This window comes from Bactrocera dorsalis, chromosome 4 (assembly GCF_023373825.1).
Source record: "Bactrocera dorsalis isolate Fly_Bdor chromosome 4, ASM2337382v1, whole genome shotgun sequence".
NCBI classification, from domain to species: Eukaryota; Metazoa; Arthropoda; class Insecta; order Diptera; family Tephritidae; genus Bactrocera; species Bactrocera dorsalis.
In genome coordinates this window covers 48,055,808-48,073,673 of record NC_064306.1, presented here as the reverse complement: position 1 = coordinate 48,073,673, position 17,866 = coordinate 48,055,808, and the positions used below count along the sequence as shown (strand labels likewise).

The following is a 17,866-nucleotide window of genomic DNA, read 5'->3' as shown; positions in this document are numbered from 1 at the left end:
TATTTTCCTCGCTTATTATTTGCTCACGTAATTATTCTCACGAAGTATGGTAGGCCATGAGTTAAGTATTGCTTTTCTGATGAATTTGTCTGAAGTCCCTTTCTATACTCTTTCGTTTTATACCTAGTATATGTATTTCTCAAATATTTATGTGGCTTTTTCCATTCAAGAAAAGTTTCTTGATTAAGTTTTAGTATTTTTGCGCACTCAAACCAAATTGCGGCAATTTCAAGTGTCCTTAGCTTTACTGCGAAATAGTTGCCGCGTAGTAGACGCTCATAATAATTTTGCGTTTATGGAAATGTATCACTATAACACCACATATATTTCGTATTACTGCCTCCACATATCCACTTAGGCGAGAAATATTTCAGTTCATATTTAGCCTTCGCAGATATCAGGCAAATTAACTGGGTAATTAAATTCTTCGCGTGCCTGAAAGTATGCATGCGTTATACAACTCTAAAGCAAACAATTGTTTTTTAATTGCGACTATTTGTTAGCCCTTGTGGCGGCCACACACGCAGTGAGTAATAGCGCCACGCGTAGCCCTGAGGCAATGAAACTTGTGTTGTAAACTACAGGCAAAAGTAGCAACAAAAAAAGAAAAATCAAAAACAATTTACGCCGCCTCGATGCCCACTATTATATTTGTGTTCATGATGACCGGTGTTCAACGCCTGCAAGTATGCAACTGCGTGCTAAATAAACTCGCTTTGTGTGTATGCCTCGTGTTGGTGTTGGTGGTTACCAGCGCAACAAAATATTTCACCATCATCCGCCGCATTGACGGTCGATGTTGGGTGTGAACAGCATCGATTGGTTTCGATGAAAAGTTCAGTAGTTCATTAAGCTGCACGCCACAATTGCCACACATCAGTTTTGCAAGCGTGCTGCATAAGAGTATTTGCACAAACCATAGGTACATATGTATGCATGTAATGGCATATGTACTTAGTAAAGTGGTTTTTAACAGTCAATTACTTTGGCTGAATTGCAATCCATTAAAAAATGTTCAATAATTTACAAAAGCGTTAATGAAATAATAAAACAAGGAAAGAATTAACTTTCCCTGCAACGAATCTGTAATACCCTTCACAAGTACATCTCTTATAATGTAAAAAAGTATAAAAAACTTTTATTTAAATTTTGACTGACCAGCGTATATGGCAGCCATATGTTTTAGTGGTTAGATACGAACAATTTCTTCGGAGATGGGAGCTTTGCATTGGACAATGATCTGTGCTTGAGTTATTTTTTCAAGTAACAAAGTTTTCCATATAAAGATTGATTGTTCAGTTTGTATAATAAATATGTATTATAGTAATTTGATATCAGTATTTCCGACTTGCTTTTGGATAGCATAAACTGCGTGGAAAACTTAATTTACCCTATTTAGGGTATAAAAATATGAATTGAAGAAGGCAGCCATTTTCTATTTGAATAGGTTGAGTTAATAAGGAAGTTTTTAGATTCCTCCAAATTTTATCTACAGTTTAAGTGTCGTAAGATGTCGGACCGATTTGGTGTATTGACGGAAGTTTCGTTATGAGTTGGAAACACCTTATATCTAAGGGACACTCTTTCTTTATCTAATATAGAAATCGTGACGAATGATTTTTACATTGAAGGTTTTTTAAAATAATTGATAAAAATCGGTGAAATTTTGAGCAATCAATCAACGCAACGTCTCTTTTTATTTTTTTTATCACAAATTTCAATTTGGATGCTTCACATATAGCAGGTCAATTGAAAATTCCCTGACCTATCCTAGCAAAACACATTTTGTTGGCAAAATTCAGAACACGGTAGATGCGAAAGCAACTAGAATCCAGCAGGAATTTCTGCCATCGTTTTCAGTGATTTATGAGACGGCACTTTTTTTCCAAATGCGGCCGTTTGGCGGTCATTTCCACCAAACGGTCCAATAACGCTATGTAACATAATAGTCGCTGTTGGTGGTCCTTTCTTTTCAAGGTAGTCAATAAATATTATCCCAAATAGAGTAAAAATGCTTAAGTTATAGTTCTATAACTTTGTGCCCATGCTCATCTATGCTTCGAAAATATTTATTAGAGAAGCTCACAGCATTTCTGATGTTTCTGAAGTAAGCCAAGTCCTTTTTGACAGCGGAAACGAACAGTTGGAATGAATCTACCAGATCAAGTTTATTTTTTGATTATGTATATTTTAAGTTTAGTACTAAACTTTTCAGCTTTAATTTTCAATATGAATTTCCACTGAATTCGCAGCATGAAACGAATTTATTTTCAATTTTCATTTTCTCTTTACTTCACTTGCTCATTTTCGTCCTAAGTTTTCTGTTTATTATACGTGCTTGCTGAATGAATTGGAAATAATGCTTAACAAGCTAGTGTTAATAGACTTATACAGGGTGCTTTAAAATAGATAATTGAAACGGAAGTTAATATAAAATTTTTTACATAAACATTGCTTCTGGAAATAGTTCTTCTATAAACTAAATATTCTGGCAGCTAGACCGAATTCTGAGTACTCCTCTAATTGCCATTTGCAGATTTTCTATCTGCCACCATATGAGTCACCTTATTTGTGAAATATATTTTGTACATATCTATGTATATGTATATTCATGTACCATACCATACATACATATAAATACAAATGTGTGCGACTGATTTCACACTAAATACCCGAAATTCTGTCACGAGTTTACCAAACAATTTCGGTTAAATTAGTGCCTGGTCAATTGACTGTTTTCACACTTAAATGCTTATACACTTATCATCGTCGTTGTTGTTGTTATTGGTGTGATTAGCATTGCTGGTGGTTATGGCAATCGATTGAGAGTAACTATGTAAGGCACGTGAGTGTATGTTATATTTCCAAAAATTGAATGCATTTGAACTGCTTTGATTACGATTCGATTTGATTGGCACAATTTTGCACAGTTAATGAATCATATGAAGCATATTCTGGTAATTGCTGGCATGTGGGCGGTTTGTCACAGGTCGACGACTTACATTGGTAGTGAGTTAAATGAATTAATGGTACTTATTAATATTTCATTGCGTCAATTAGCTGGGAGAAATTATGGATCGATTTCACGAATATTTGACAGCTTGGTTCATTGTATTAAGATAACAGACATAATAGGTCAGTTGAAAAGTTCTCGGCCTATTATAGTGAAATAATTTTTTTTTGGGCAAAATTATTATTTTTTCTCTTTAAGATATCATCCTTACAGCCCTCCAACTTCTTGTATTTATTTCCAATCTAAATTAGGAACTCGTTCTTCTGCATATAAAATCAGCTCCCAGCTCGAGCTTCTACTTTACTTCACCAAAACTAGTAAAAAATATAATAAACCAATTGCTATGCGACATTTCATAGATTACTTTTTATATTAGAAAGCCACTGCAACTACAAACGCAAGAATCAAATTACTTTATATGCACATCTGCTCAGAAATTCTATTCTTTAAAGTTTCCGCGGTGAATTCAACACCCTCAAGTAATAATCTTGTGTAAACAAGTGCTAGTATATATATATATAAATATGTATGTATAGGTCAGTATAGCCGCATGTGTGGCATCATATCAGTATGTTAAAAATAATTGCTTTGTGCCACTTCGTCACGCACCTCACGTCTGATAACACAAATTGACACACGCACTCTCCTCCGCTGCCCACTCTATCCACCTAACAATTGCGCATGGGCGCACAAGTGCATATGACCTTTAAAATGCAAAATAAATTCATATTTGTTAGAAGCGATTTTTAATGCAGATATACATATGTATATGTATACATATATGTGTTATAGATATATTTTTATCAACACATATTTACAAAAACATATGCATACATATATATACATATATGTGTGTATGTAAGTATATGTAATATCTAAAAATTTTTTCGCATGCAAAGCAGCGCATTTACTATTATTATATTAGGGATGTTGCAATTTTTAATTTATTTTTATTTTTTTTTTTGAAAAAAATTTCCAAAAAATTTAATTTAATCAAAATTTTGAAAATTTGTCATTTATTGCTAATCATTAATAAAAAAAAATATATATTTTTAATAATTTTTGATTTTCATAGAATTTTTTAGTTTGAAGTTAATTATTGACAATTTTTCTTAAAAAATTTGATATTAAGAAATATAAATTCGTTGATATATACCACCAAGTACCGTTATTACATATCAAAATTGAAAAACTGTAACTCCAACCAAATACGGACACCCCTAATCAACATGTTTCTATATCTGCATACATTAGTAATCAGCTGGCGCTTTGCGACTTAATCATATTTGTTCATTTGTATCACATTTGAATTGAAATTTGAAATATTTGCGCTATGTGCACAGCATAAAATTATTGTCGCTGCTATAACCATCACGTAAAGTAATAACAACAACAATCGCAGCAGTATGCTTGCTTTGCTAGCGTTGATGTAATTAATAATTAATTGCACTCACACAATTCGATTTCGATTTCGTTAGATTTGGACACCCAAAGTGCATTGAACCACGTTCAGCGTCTCTTAGTGCTTTTAATAAATCGGAAATATATACAATAATAAATAAAATTATGAACAATAGTATTTCAAAGCTTCTATGGAATTGAATTCACTTGTTTACCTAGTGTTTTATCAATTTATAAAGCAACACAAGTGCTTGAGGAGACACTGTGGCGTATGAGTAATTGAGATTTGTTCAACGATGTGGCGCAATTTAATAAGGGCGCAGTTGTTGACTACGTGCTAAGCATAACTTTACATGGCATCGAATAAAAGTATGTTTTAATTATCAACTATTTTTAGAAAATAGCTCAGATAATAGAAAATTCTAGTAAGCGAAAAATTGTTTGCTATTTTTGTAAAGCTTCTGGAGATTAAATGCCAATAATATAAATATTATTCCACTTTTAACCACTTATTTCGTCAGCAAGATAATAATTCAATAATAGACAAATGGAGTTATTTAAAGTTCTCCAAGGTGTTTTTATTTGTTGTGAGTGGGAGATCGTTGATCAAATATTCTTCTTTATTGACGTAGACACCGCTTAAACGGTTATAGCCGAGTTTACTCCTTAAAAATACAATAAAAGTATGGATTCACAGGCCCTGGGCGTATTCCACGAAGCGAATTTTACAGTTCCGAATACAAAAAATAGTCACAGGGAACCAACAAAATCAGTCACAATCATGTCAGAATGTGACGACGTATTGTCATGTCGAGAAATCTTTTAAGTTTCTGCCCACAAATCCGCTCGCTTACGACGATTTGCTTTACGTAGACATCTCAAAACGGTGAAGTATGGAAGTATTCCTCAGTGGCCAATCGACATTGAAAACGATTCATGGTGATCCACACGGCGGTAATCAAACAAAACCGTAAATATTAGCTTGTTTTTGACTTACATTGATTTTTTTGTGTGTTTTGGCGCTCCATTCGCTGGATTGTTAAACATTCAATTTCAACTCCCGTCTGTTCGATGAAACGTCTGATGGTATGCGTTCCCAAGTGTTTAAGTATTGACCACCCAAACGCGGAACGGTCAAGAGGGAAATGTTGAGTCGTTTTCACATCATCTTCTTACAGTTTCTGCAAATGGTGTCTGTTAAGATTTCCAACCTTACAACATGAACGGCAATGGCCTGTTGAAAGTCCAACAACTACTGATGGCAAAGAGATTACTATACCTCCAGCGATCGATTTTGGGCTTTTGCGGCAGCGCATGTACCAATGGGGCTCCAGCACTGGCCAAACTTCCGCGAAGCAAGATGATAAGGGAGCACCTATCCCTCTCATTCTATCGATATGATACCCGTCTTATCACAAAGACACTACTCGATACCAATGATAGCGAGGCACTCCTCTACCAACCCTGAACGCAGAGTAATTGAGTTCAAAGTTCAAGGCAAGTATCGCCGCTCTACTATCTGAGTGACTGGTCATTTCTCTGAAAAAGGCTGCACTCCTGAGCAGCAGACATATTGCCACTGCAAAAGTCAGGAAGTTGATAGCTTTGAACCATCCTTAAAGAAACTCACAGCCCTATTCTCCGACGGCTTCTCCCCATCCACAACTCCCTCGCCGGTATACGGGCAAAGAAGGAGCCGCCAGAGTTTGGGTTGATCCAAGTGATTGGTATAAAGCCAAGGGTATGAAAGTGTGAAAAGTGTATTTTTGGAACCCAGATTCTCTGAGTCTGATAGCAACTTTCGATGTCTACGGGCACTATGTGCAAGATAGCTTTAAGTGGCATGTTTGGAGTGGACTTTAGTGCACCACACATGCTGATGAGCGCCGTTCTTTGAACGCTCTTGAGTTTCTTTGCAAGTAAAAACAAAGTCAGATTTGGATAAAATTCAAAGACTTTATAGTACTTCCTTTCCAAGAACTAGATATTTCATTGTATCCGCCGGTTGCAGACGGATGTCTGATTGCTGATTGAATTCAAAGGTTATGCTCTAGAAGCCCGTAGCTCAAAAATATTTGAGAAATCGGTGTTATATATATAGTGGGTTATTTTAAAAAGTATATACTATCCAAATATACAAAATATTTTTTGATGTGATAGGTTACTGTCTTGCTTTAAATTCATTTTAACTAAGTTATTGTAAATTGACTGACAAGGTAGGAGACCTGATGCATAGCATGGCAAAAAGTGAAGCATCGAGGTCAATAGGAAATGTTAATCTGTGGGCTGTTAAATGTGCTTACATGACCAGTCAGTCAGTACTTGGTTCTGTTCAAATGATTAAAATCTTTTGAGCATTTCTCAACCCTTTAAGGAATAAATAAAATTTGTGATTTATTTCAACTTCAAATTGCAACTGTTTCTCTTAACATATTTACTAGTGAGTTGCACTCATTTCTTAATGCAACTGCATTCACGTCAGCTTGAAGTTGAAGTTCAGAGTTGAATGAAAACTTTCACTTGTGCACTTGCTGTGCCACAAATTCGGCGTTTTATTAAAAATAAAAGTTTTACAAGCGCGCAAGCAATTGGTTCGAGGCAATGTTGCACGAAAGTTTGCCGAGTAACAAATGCGTGAGGTTACGATTTTTCATGTCACACAATTTTGAACATAAACTTTAAAAAATGAGCTTGTCAGAACTCAAGTAGAAACTTCGTCTAAGTACATATGCTTGTAAGACATTTTTTAGTTTTGGTGAAAATACATATAAGTAGTGCTAGTAGTGTCACAATACCCAAAGTGCTAATAAATGATGTTTGTCAACACTGTACACACCCACTTGCCATCAATGGCAGACACTCGAGTGACTCGGCAAAAAATCTTTGGCTAGCAGCCAATATATCGGCTGCACAACTACTTACCAATGTGCAGAGCTCTTTCAACATTTAGAGCTAACATACTTATAGTAAGGAATGTAGTAGTGCATGTACCTAATCTTCCTCCAATATCAGTGGAGCTTTTTTCGCCCAAATCAAGTTTCTTTATTCGCATTCACGCCTGAACAGCAGGACGCATAGACTAGCAGGAGTGTAGTTGGCGGGTTTCTAGGCACCTATTACATATATTTTCATATATGTATTTATACATATGTAGCTTGGAGTGTATGCTGGGTCACAAGCTGTCAGTGACAGCACGCGATCTCATTCAACCAGTGAAAGGATACAAATTGCAAGCACGTGCCAACAAAAAAGTTGCGTCGCAGATGTTTTTTCGCATTGTGCATATGTATGTATGTATATTTAGTTCCACAGTCGAGTAGATGGGAGTTTGTTTATACGAAAGTAATCAAAAAATGTCCTTTAGCAGCCAATTGAATCAACGCAAAATGTGTTTTTCGTTAGTCGAAAGTGAATTTTGTTGACAGAAATTTGGAAAAGCAAAGTTTGAAAAGACTCAAATGAAATTTAAGTTACTGAGAAGGAGAAGAAAGAGTGTAGTGAATAGATTCTTAAAAGTTTTTTTAGTTCTCCAAGTGCTTTCTAATCTCGGGTCGATGTTTCTGCGATGTATAAAAAGAAGCGAATAATGAAAGATTTCTGGAACCTAATTTTTGTTCGACCAGAGAGGGAACTGCTCCTCAATTGCCTACCAAAAGTTAATCCGTGTTTGATTTCCAGGCTTAGATTATGGGTGGAGTTTATGATGGTTCCTAGAATTACCTCTTATAATATCTTTATAGATTTTAAATCGTTAATTTGAGGAAATATTAAGTATCTCAAGGCAACTAGATTTACCACCTCATAAGCCTTGGCTGGAATAGCCTTCAGCGGCTTCTGAGTCCAATCTGGCCAAAAAGGTAGCTGAGCCATGATTCTTGGGAGAGGAAATATATTAAATTAATCCCGATGTGGTTTTTCTGAAATCATGGACAGCCGATGACCATTAGGGCGAATACGTGCCTGAGCCATGGCTCGATTTTCGAGTTCGGCTGAAAACTTAGTCAAAATTATACTAGAATATGACAACGCATTATCGCGGCGAAGAATCCATTAATCGTTTACGATGAATTGCTTCACGTAGATGTTTAAAACGATCAAATAGTATATTATAAACCAATTGACCCTGGGAAACGAATTCATGGTGAACCACACTACAGTAATTATAGAAAATGTTTAGCATCACCTTGATTACTAACCGGTTGTAACGTTGTCTTTCGGTTTCGGCTCATGTTAGAACGCCATTCGCTAGATCGTTGGAGAGTTTCAACGTTTTATTCGGAAACTCACATCTAGTTACCAATAGCAATGCTTTCGATGAATGTAGGGTCCTCATCTTCGTTGTCAAAACCACTTTTATGGTCTAAATTTTTGCATAAGATTCGCAAGTTTTCTACAAGTCTGTCATTGACACGCTTCATATCCAAGGCGTTAACCTAAATGTATTGACTCGATCCATATGAGATGTTGAAATCCTTTTTTTGACATAACTACGTGGGAAAAGGCGTAAGTAATAATAGGTATCCCAAAGGGAAGATTCTGGTTTAATCCTAACTTGTTTTTCTTATAATAAACACTCCTAAAATGTAAGAAAGTATAACTCAAACTATTATAAATATTTTAAGCAACATGTAATCGCTTCCTACTAGCCATGAAATCTAATCGGAATCGATTGGCTTGCCCCTACACTATTTCCCTTATATTTATTTATTTATAACAGACTGTAATGCTGACGGCTTATACGCCTTCCGGAGCATACAATAAAGCAGTAAATAATAAAATGCAATCGCAGTGCTGATTAATTGACCCCCGCGGGCGATACTTAAAGCAAATTGCAAGCTACTTAACTTTCATTGCAAGCATGCGTTAGGCATGCCTTCAAGCTCGTGTAGACTGATGCCCCAGAGTGCATTATGTAAAATATGTTTTAGTTTTCTAAAGAAATTTCTCCAGACAATACTGCACATAACCGGCGTGTGCATGTGATATTTCCGAGAACTTAATTCCAATATTAATTTATTTTGCAAAATGCGATAAAATGCGCAAATTAGAGCTGATATGTGATAATGTTAGAGTGAGTCGACAAATGAGTCTATCGTTACTTAAACTACTTGGAAGTGTCTGTTTAGTTGAAACAATAAATAAATTAGCTTTTAAATTATCTTTGCAAATTTATTCTTGAGAAACTTTCTTAAGCAATCAGAGAAGTAAGCGTTTAAATGCTATTTGAGAGCAGGAAAATTCTTAAATTCAAAAATAAAATAATAGCTGGAATTTTTTGGATTAAATATTCTTTTCATAAATCAAATCATATCTTCATTTTTATTATATATATATTTTTTTTTGAATCAATTTGTCTTGGTTCCTTATTTCTTCTCTTTAATTGAATACACTAATTTAACAATTCATAATGCTAATAATTTAATTTGCATAAAAGCTACAAACACAACGACAATTATCTCTTTGGAATTCTAAAATTTTCCTGACATCTACGAACATTTGACAGATTGGTCGTAATTTATGACAACAAACAATTGATTTATTCACTTTTGTAGCGTGATTGTTAACACCCTTTGCTCTTGTTACGAATATATCTACTAGAATTCGAATCAATATACATATGTACAATACATATATACATACATACACAAATTAATGCCAACGGACTGCAGTGATTCGATAATTTCTTCGGAGATTATGTTACATCATTGCCTTAGACCATACTCCATGCTGAATTTCATGAAAATAACGGATGAAGTGAAAAGTTCCCGGCCTGACAACCTTCCAAAGTAGCGTGTATAAATTTGACAGCTGTCGGATCATTATATTATATCATTTTGAGAGAAGCAACTTATGTTATTGTGAAAAAAATTTATAAAAAGAAATTCCACGTGTAAATAAGATATTACTTTTTGAATGAAACAAATGCCGCAAAAACTTGCCCTGACGGACACTGCCCCAGGAAAATCAACCATCAAAGATAAATATGCTAATGTTAGACGTAGTAAAATGAGCTACCGAAGAAAATACATACATATATTTTATTAACCTCAAAAAGAGTAATGACGCGTCGAAGGTGGCTTTTATTTTTTCGAGCTTTTTTCAACTTACTTTCCCAGTGACTTTAATACAAATAAGTATTTTTGTTGCAAATTTGAGGAATAAATATTTGTAGTAAATGGTTTAAGTTTCCCTTACAACCGCTTTAATGCCACTTATATATTTTTATATATAAGTGAGTCCATTTATGTATAAACAGATAACGCCTCGACGTACGCCTACCGAAACATTAACTCCACCCCTCATACTATCAAATACATTCATATGCCTATATATGTATGTACATATCTACTTATACACTTAGCACTTAACTCAACTAATTTTCCTTTGCGCTCGCTTTACTTGTTGCCCCTCCCATGCGCCACGCCCGCCTCAAGGTCACTTGTCAACGTCGCAAATACACGCAGCTTTTTCAACTGTCGGGTGGCATAGAATAATAGGACTAGTAGAGTGTGTCATAAATTCCCATTTATTTTACAAAAAGACACTCGAAGTGTCGGACAGGCGAGCGCTGTCTACTGGTAACTAGTTACGCTGGCGTAGTGAGGAAGCAAAAACAGAGGAAAACGTAAATAATGAAAGAATTAGCACAGGGCAAGAACAAACGTGTTGTGCGGCAGGTTAAACTGCTTGTCCGAACTTTTTTATATTTTTTTATACCCTGGACAGAGTATATGAAGTTTTTCACTAAGTTTGTAAAACTTACAAAGAAACATCGGAGACACTATAAATTATAAACGAGTATGTATAAATGATCAGCATGGCCAGCATGACCAGCTAAGTCGATTTAGTCATGTTCGTCTGTGTACAAGTATGAGCTGCCATATAAACTGAACGACCATTATTGTGCATTGCTCAAAGTGACACTATAATCTCAGAAGAAATTATTCAGATTGGACCACTATAGCATATATGGTCGATGTTATATAAACTGTGTAGTTAAAATTAAATTTTTTATGGAAAAAATTTATATTTGTGAAGGGTATTATAGCCTAGTTGCAACTGAAGTTAACGATTTTTCTTGTTTTTTCTTATTTTCTTCCTTCTTGACTTAAGACTGCTCAACTCGCCGTTGTATGATTAATGTGCGTGCAGCCGAACAAACGCCTTCTATTAATAATAGGGTTATGTAGATTGACAACGCCAGCGCAAGGAGAAACTTGTTAGCAGATAGCTTTTCGAAGTGAAGTTCAGGAATTTTAATTTTGTTTAAGTAGCTTCACATTTCTTAGAATAACAGAAAATAATTAGTAGTGCTTAAGAAGGTTTATATTTGTTAAGATTGCTAAATTAATTTTTGTGATTCTCGCAAGAAAAGTAATGTTTGTTTCTGCAATTATGGTGCAAGTGTGCTGTTGATATAACTGAAAGGATTTTGCTGGCTTTAAGTGTTAAATTACTGAGTTCAATTTGTGTGTAGGCGAGATTGAGTTTTAAAACGGATTTTGGTTTTGATTTGATTTTGGTTTTTTAATTTAATAAATTTATATTTACAAGTGCTATTCTTATGACTTTGAACCAAGAATATTGCTAAACTTGTGAGCATAGTATGGGTTTATAACTATATCCTTGAGTTTTTTTTTTATGATTTGAATGCTGAGTAAAAATACAAAGTACTATATTGCTTGTCTGAAGATATAATATTTTTTCATCTTTCTGACAATGTGTGGATTCTATCCCAAAAGTACTGCACTAAGAATCAATCAAGCCAATTTTTGACACCCTGCTTTCATTGTATGCCTGTGACGCCGTTTTGCATTGACAGAAACAAAAGTACTCGAAAAGCGCAATTATTGGTCGGCAATTGATCGCTGCAAGGTGATGAGTTGTCGGTAGTATTTCCTTAATTGGCTTTAGGAGCTTATACAGCTCCCCCTTCTGATCCTTTCAAATATACACCATTACCTTGGTGTCATGGATATATGGCTTTGCCGTTGAGTTGGATGTTTGGCCAAGTTTCTCATATGATTTTTTGCATTTAGGATTGTTATAATGGATCTATCACCAGTCATAATTTGATGCAGAAACCATTTCTTTTAGTAGCGCTCAAGCTGAGATGCAAAATCATGTCTCTTTGCACCAATTCATATTATACTCAATTTCATTGCTTTTGAATATATAATAGCTTTAAACCTTTTGTAATGATAACAATTATGCTGCAAGCTCTTCTTGAGTTCAATTTTCATCGAGTAATGCTTCTAGTTCCTCATCTTTCAACCTTTTAGGACACCCAGAACGTTCTTCGTCTTCTCACAAGCCAAAATTTCCACTTTTAAATCAAAATATAACTGACGCCATGGCGTATGAGTAATCTATTACTTGATGTTCGAAATTGAGCCAATAAGCAACTGTGAATTCATTTTCTATGCGTGGATATATCATTTGAAGTTCTAACCTACATATCGTATAAGTTACCTGTGACTGCCATTGTCGAATAATGAATGCTTATCAAAATTTTAACTTCATAAACTAATTTTTTTTAACTCACCATCGAAAAACACTTGACTAGACCGCCTCCACTCATACTTATTAATTTTAAGTTCGTTGCGAAAAATAGGCTTTAAATTTGCTGCTAACAAACTGTTGGATCCTACAAAAAAAAGGAAAAAGAACCAGTTATCTTAATGAAATAAGCTGCTGAATGGCCTAACTTCATAAAAAGTAAAGAAGGTGCAGTAATAAATAAATGATAATAATGCAATTCACCACACTTCACTTAATTTTCCACGCATTGTGCTAGTGACCTTCACTTCATTTACTTACCCTTTTACGCTTTTCCAATATGCACTCCACATTTATTTCTTTTTCGTAGCCGTTAACCGCTTTATTCGCATGCTTGAACTTGAGTTAGCCATTTCATGACAATTTAACCGTTAATCCAATGTTTTTTGGTATTTTCACTTTGAACCTTTTCGGCCATTTTCTTATGCTGTGTCATAACTTCATTAGAGTAGACGTCAGAAGTGCGTTAGGAAAGCAGAAAGCGCTGCAAATAGCACATTGGTTATCGCTTTTGCTTTGTAAACAAATATATTAGTATACTTACACATATACTTATAAATGTATATATAAATATGTTCGCATTCTTTTATCCGCGTATTTTTGACTTTATTATTGTTATATTTCAGCTTGTTTTGACAATTGGCCATTTTATTCCACACTCGTAGATAGCAATATGTGCCGACCTGCAGCGTTGTCTAATTTATGGTCTGTCTGGCTGCCTCCTGTCACTTGCTGCTTACCGGCCAAACCCTGCCGCAAGCGTGCTTAATCAGTCGGTATTTGAAAGCATGTTAGACACGAAATATTTTCAGAAAGTATTTGTTTCATTCATGTTTTCTTGAGTTTTGTTTTTCGTTTCATTTTTCCCCTCCTTCTGTTCTCGCTTCTATTGTAGACTCTCTGTTAATATTTGTTATTAATTTCGCCTGCCAATTTTGTGCACTATCATGCTATTTTTGTATAAATATTGCATTTAGTACAATGATTGTTAATTTTTTATAGCTATACATATCAACAATGCATTAATTTATATCAAAATATTTTTTGTGTAGTCATTTATACACGAACTCAACATGCTGTTTTTATTAATTCACACTTTAGTTACCTAGTTTTTACTAGTAAAGGCTTAAATATCTCCACATAAAAATAAGATAAATACCATCTGATAAAATTTGAGGGTTTACCTCATGATTTGTACCTTAAAAAAATATTACTTACAAGTAGTCTGCACTCATCACACTCATTATTACTGGTGGGGAAACTGGTTTAAGAAATTTAAAAAACAATGCCAAAGTTGGTCCAAAAACAAGGTTCTTTTATTTTATAACCATGGTGAGATCATCATTAAATATTTTGGCAGAATTTCATGATCAAAGGGGAATACTACGTGGCCACTTTTAGACATCTACCTGTGGCATTTCGTCAGAAACGACCGGTTTTGTGGGCAAGAGCATGATTTTGTTTGAGTTTCTGCAAAAACACGAACTCAGAGTCATGGCTCAGCCACCGCCTTTACCAGTTTTTGCACTTTGCGACTTTTTCTGTCTTCGAAACTGAAAAATCAGTTTCGGTAAATGCGTCATGATTGAAGGCGTTAAAAGACATACCATAAAGGTTCAGCCAAGGACTATAACAAATGTATGAAAAACTTGATTAAACGTTAGCATGCTTGTATAGGCTTGCAAAGCTTATATTAAAAAGCATTTATGAAAAATCGTATCAAAATAGCTGAAATTGCTGATTTTCTGTCAGTCCGTATCAAATTTGATCAGATGATATTAGCAGATATCTCAGGCTAAAACTTCGTATTTTCAATGCTGATGCTTTTCAAGGAAATTCTGTTGGTTTCGATCAGATATGGAAGTGCTAACATTTACTACGAAATCTTGGAAAACTGACATTTCAAAGTGTATTTGTAAAAGTTTAGTACATATGTATTTCGTGGCATTCTTCTCTTTTTATACAAAAATTTCGAAATATAGCGTATTTCTTCATTACTTTCACTCAATTTTGAACAATTTTTTCAACTTCCCCGATTTTTTTTATGGCTAGAGGAAGCTTAAAATCTCACCTTTCTAACACTATATGGTACAACACAATGTGATTGGTAGCACTGCAGATATACGACTGCAACGACATCTATTGAGAAAACACGAAAATACTTTTTCGACTACCCAATATTTTAAACAATTGTCAGATCCTTTATTTCGTTCGAAATGCTTCACTACCTTACTTTGTTTTTATTTATATCTGAGCAATCACTTAGTAAAGTATGAGCCAATTGCGTCTTTAATCACGTTTATCTGCGTAATCTTTAACGAGTATATAGAAAGTGCAGGGAAGTAGGCATATGAGACACGCTAGAACATCTCCTCTGGGAATGGCTGGCCTCGGCTTAGATATGTAGGAGCTTCACATTTCAAGGGACTGGAGAAAGTATCAGAATTAGATATGAATTCTCTATTCAACTGTGCAAGAAACGTTGTTGTACGGCACGACGCAAACTTTAGCTCGTATTAATAAGAAACCCCACCTGGCTTTATAAAAAACCTTTAGGTATATGTAAAGCGTGAAAGCCAGTCATACTTATCTAAATACTTAAATACATAAAAATCACTTAATTTTTAAATTGATTCTAATTGATTGTATCAACCTAAATTTACTGTTTCATGTAAGAGCTTTAAAAATACCTATTAACTTTTTTTGTACCATATACATACATACTCCTTCATTTATATTAAAATCCCATTAAGTGTATAATTTTATTTTAAATAAATATTTAAAAATACATTACATTTGCAATTAGCACTCATTTAGTTCCCAATTAATCGTAAGTAGTAGCAAACACACCTGCTTATGACTTCAAAATATGCCTGACGTCATGGCGTATGAGTAATCTATACACTCTAGGGTCGACTAAGTATGTAGATTCAATAAACAAGTGTACTTAGTTCCTATAAGTGTCAATATAAAAACGTCATATTAATTGAAATTTCATTGCAACCTACACTGCGTATGAGTAATCTGTAGATGTTAAGGAAAAGTGTACAGTCAATAAAATATGTGAGAGTATACTGTTGTTGTAAAATCACGCAGTGGTGCAATTTTCTTTTGTATGATTTCAACAAATATTTAGCTTCTAGATTAACTTTTGAGGAATGTTATAATAATTTTAATTAGTAATCGTTAGTAATTTCGCTAAAATTTTTTTTTTTTAATTAAAAAAAATAAAAAAAACTTTTTTTTATTGAAATGAAAAAAAATTTAAAAATATTGTTATAAAAAATTCTTGTTAAAATTATTTCAATTAGCAATCATTAGTAACTTCTCTACAAAAAAATTAAAAAAAAAACTTGGAATAATAAATTACCGTTATAATAGTTAGTAACTTCCCTATAAAAAAATTAAAATTTTTTTTCATAATGCGATAATATTTTAGAAATTTAAAAATATCTCCTTAAAAAGATTTTTCAAAATTCAAAAAAATAGTGTCATGGCATCTCGGCGTTTTTTCTCGAAATTACTTCTTTCGATGCGTTTTCCACAATATCTGAAGTTCCAATCGGCCGATTTACTTCAAATATTTCACGAATATTTTTAAAATAATTGTCTATCAGATGAAGCAACAAAAAATTAAAAATTGAAATTCGTGGTATTTTAAAAAAATTGAAAAAGTTAAAAAAAAATTTAAAAATCGATTTTTTTTAGTTGCCGCTATTTAATTTTATTTATTTTAATTTTATTTTATTTTATTTTATTTTATTTTATTTTATTTTATTTTATTTTATTTTATTTTATTTTATTTTATTTTATTTTATTTAATTTTATTTCAGCATTTTCTTGAGATAGCATATTCATACTAATCAAGGGTAGAAATCATGACGACGAGAACACTGTTCTTTTCCCCACTACTTCAAGGTCGTTTAATTCAACGAAATTATTTTTAAATGAATTTTGTCACTTCCTCAAATATAGAAAAAAAAAATATAAAAAATGTATAGTAGTTAATATCAAATTATCAAAAGCTATTTTCTTATAAATTCCCAAAATACGCGAAATGCAGGCCTCTAGATACTAAGTAAAAAAAAATATGTTAAATAATGCTACTGACTTTCTTTTTTTTTAAATAAAAAGGCCCTTTTTTCATTTGAATATTTTTTTTTATTAATTTATAAACAAAAAAAATTATATATTTGTTCCATACTTTCTCCAAAAAAAATTTTAATAATTATCGCCATTTCTCTTGCTCTTACAGATCACGTGCCTACAACGCGCTCTTAACTGTAAATCTTCCAAAAAACCTGACTCGTACAATATGGCTTCAATGCACAATGGCAATCAACGAATGTCAATAAGAGTAAAAAATAGAAGAAAGTGTAAAACTATCCAACAAGACATTACACATTCCGCACGAATGAGAAAATGCGAACAAAAGCAATTGCAAAAACTGCAAATAGCAAGAGATATGAGATATGAGCTGAAGCAGAGCTTCAACATTTTATACGTAAGTGTTAAACCGACAACAAAAAATTCTGAAGAAACAACGATAACAACAACCAGATATCACACTAAGACAGTGCAGACGCCATTTTACGAGCTATGAAAGACATGTCAACGCGTTAAGGCAAGAGAAATCTCAACCGGCGAAGTAAAAAAAGTAAATACAAACAAATTACAATAGAAATATTAAAAAAAATAAATAAATAATTAAAAAAAAAAATAATTAAAAAAAAACAAATAAACCTGTGTTGAAAAGTGCACTAACGAGCCACGAGCCAAGTTTTTAATAATTCAAAGAAAGCAGCGAGCGACCACGCGCTTGTGTGTGTAATAACTTTTCGTAGGAAGATCCTTTCGGTAAACAAGACATCACACGTACACATATACTCTAAG

General features: G+C 33.6%; 1 protein-coding gene across 1 annotated transcript in view; it reads left to right on the top strand.

Moving 5' to 3' along the window:
* LOC105233437 (probable cytosolic iron-sulfur protein assembly protein Ciao1) overlaps window positions 1–17,866 on the top strand; it is a 390,892-nt gene that overhangs the window by 354,100 nt on the left and 18,926 nt on the right. The gene's annotated exons all lie outside the window — the stretch shown is intronic.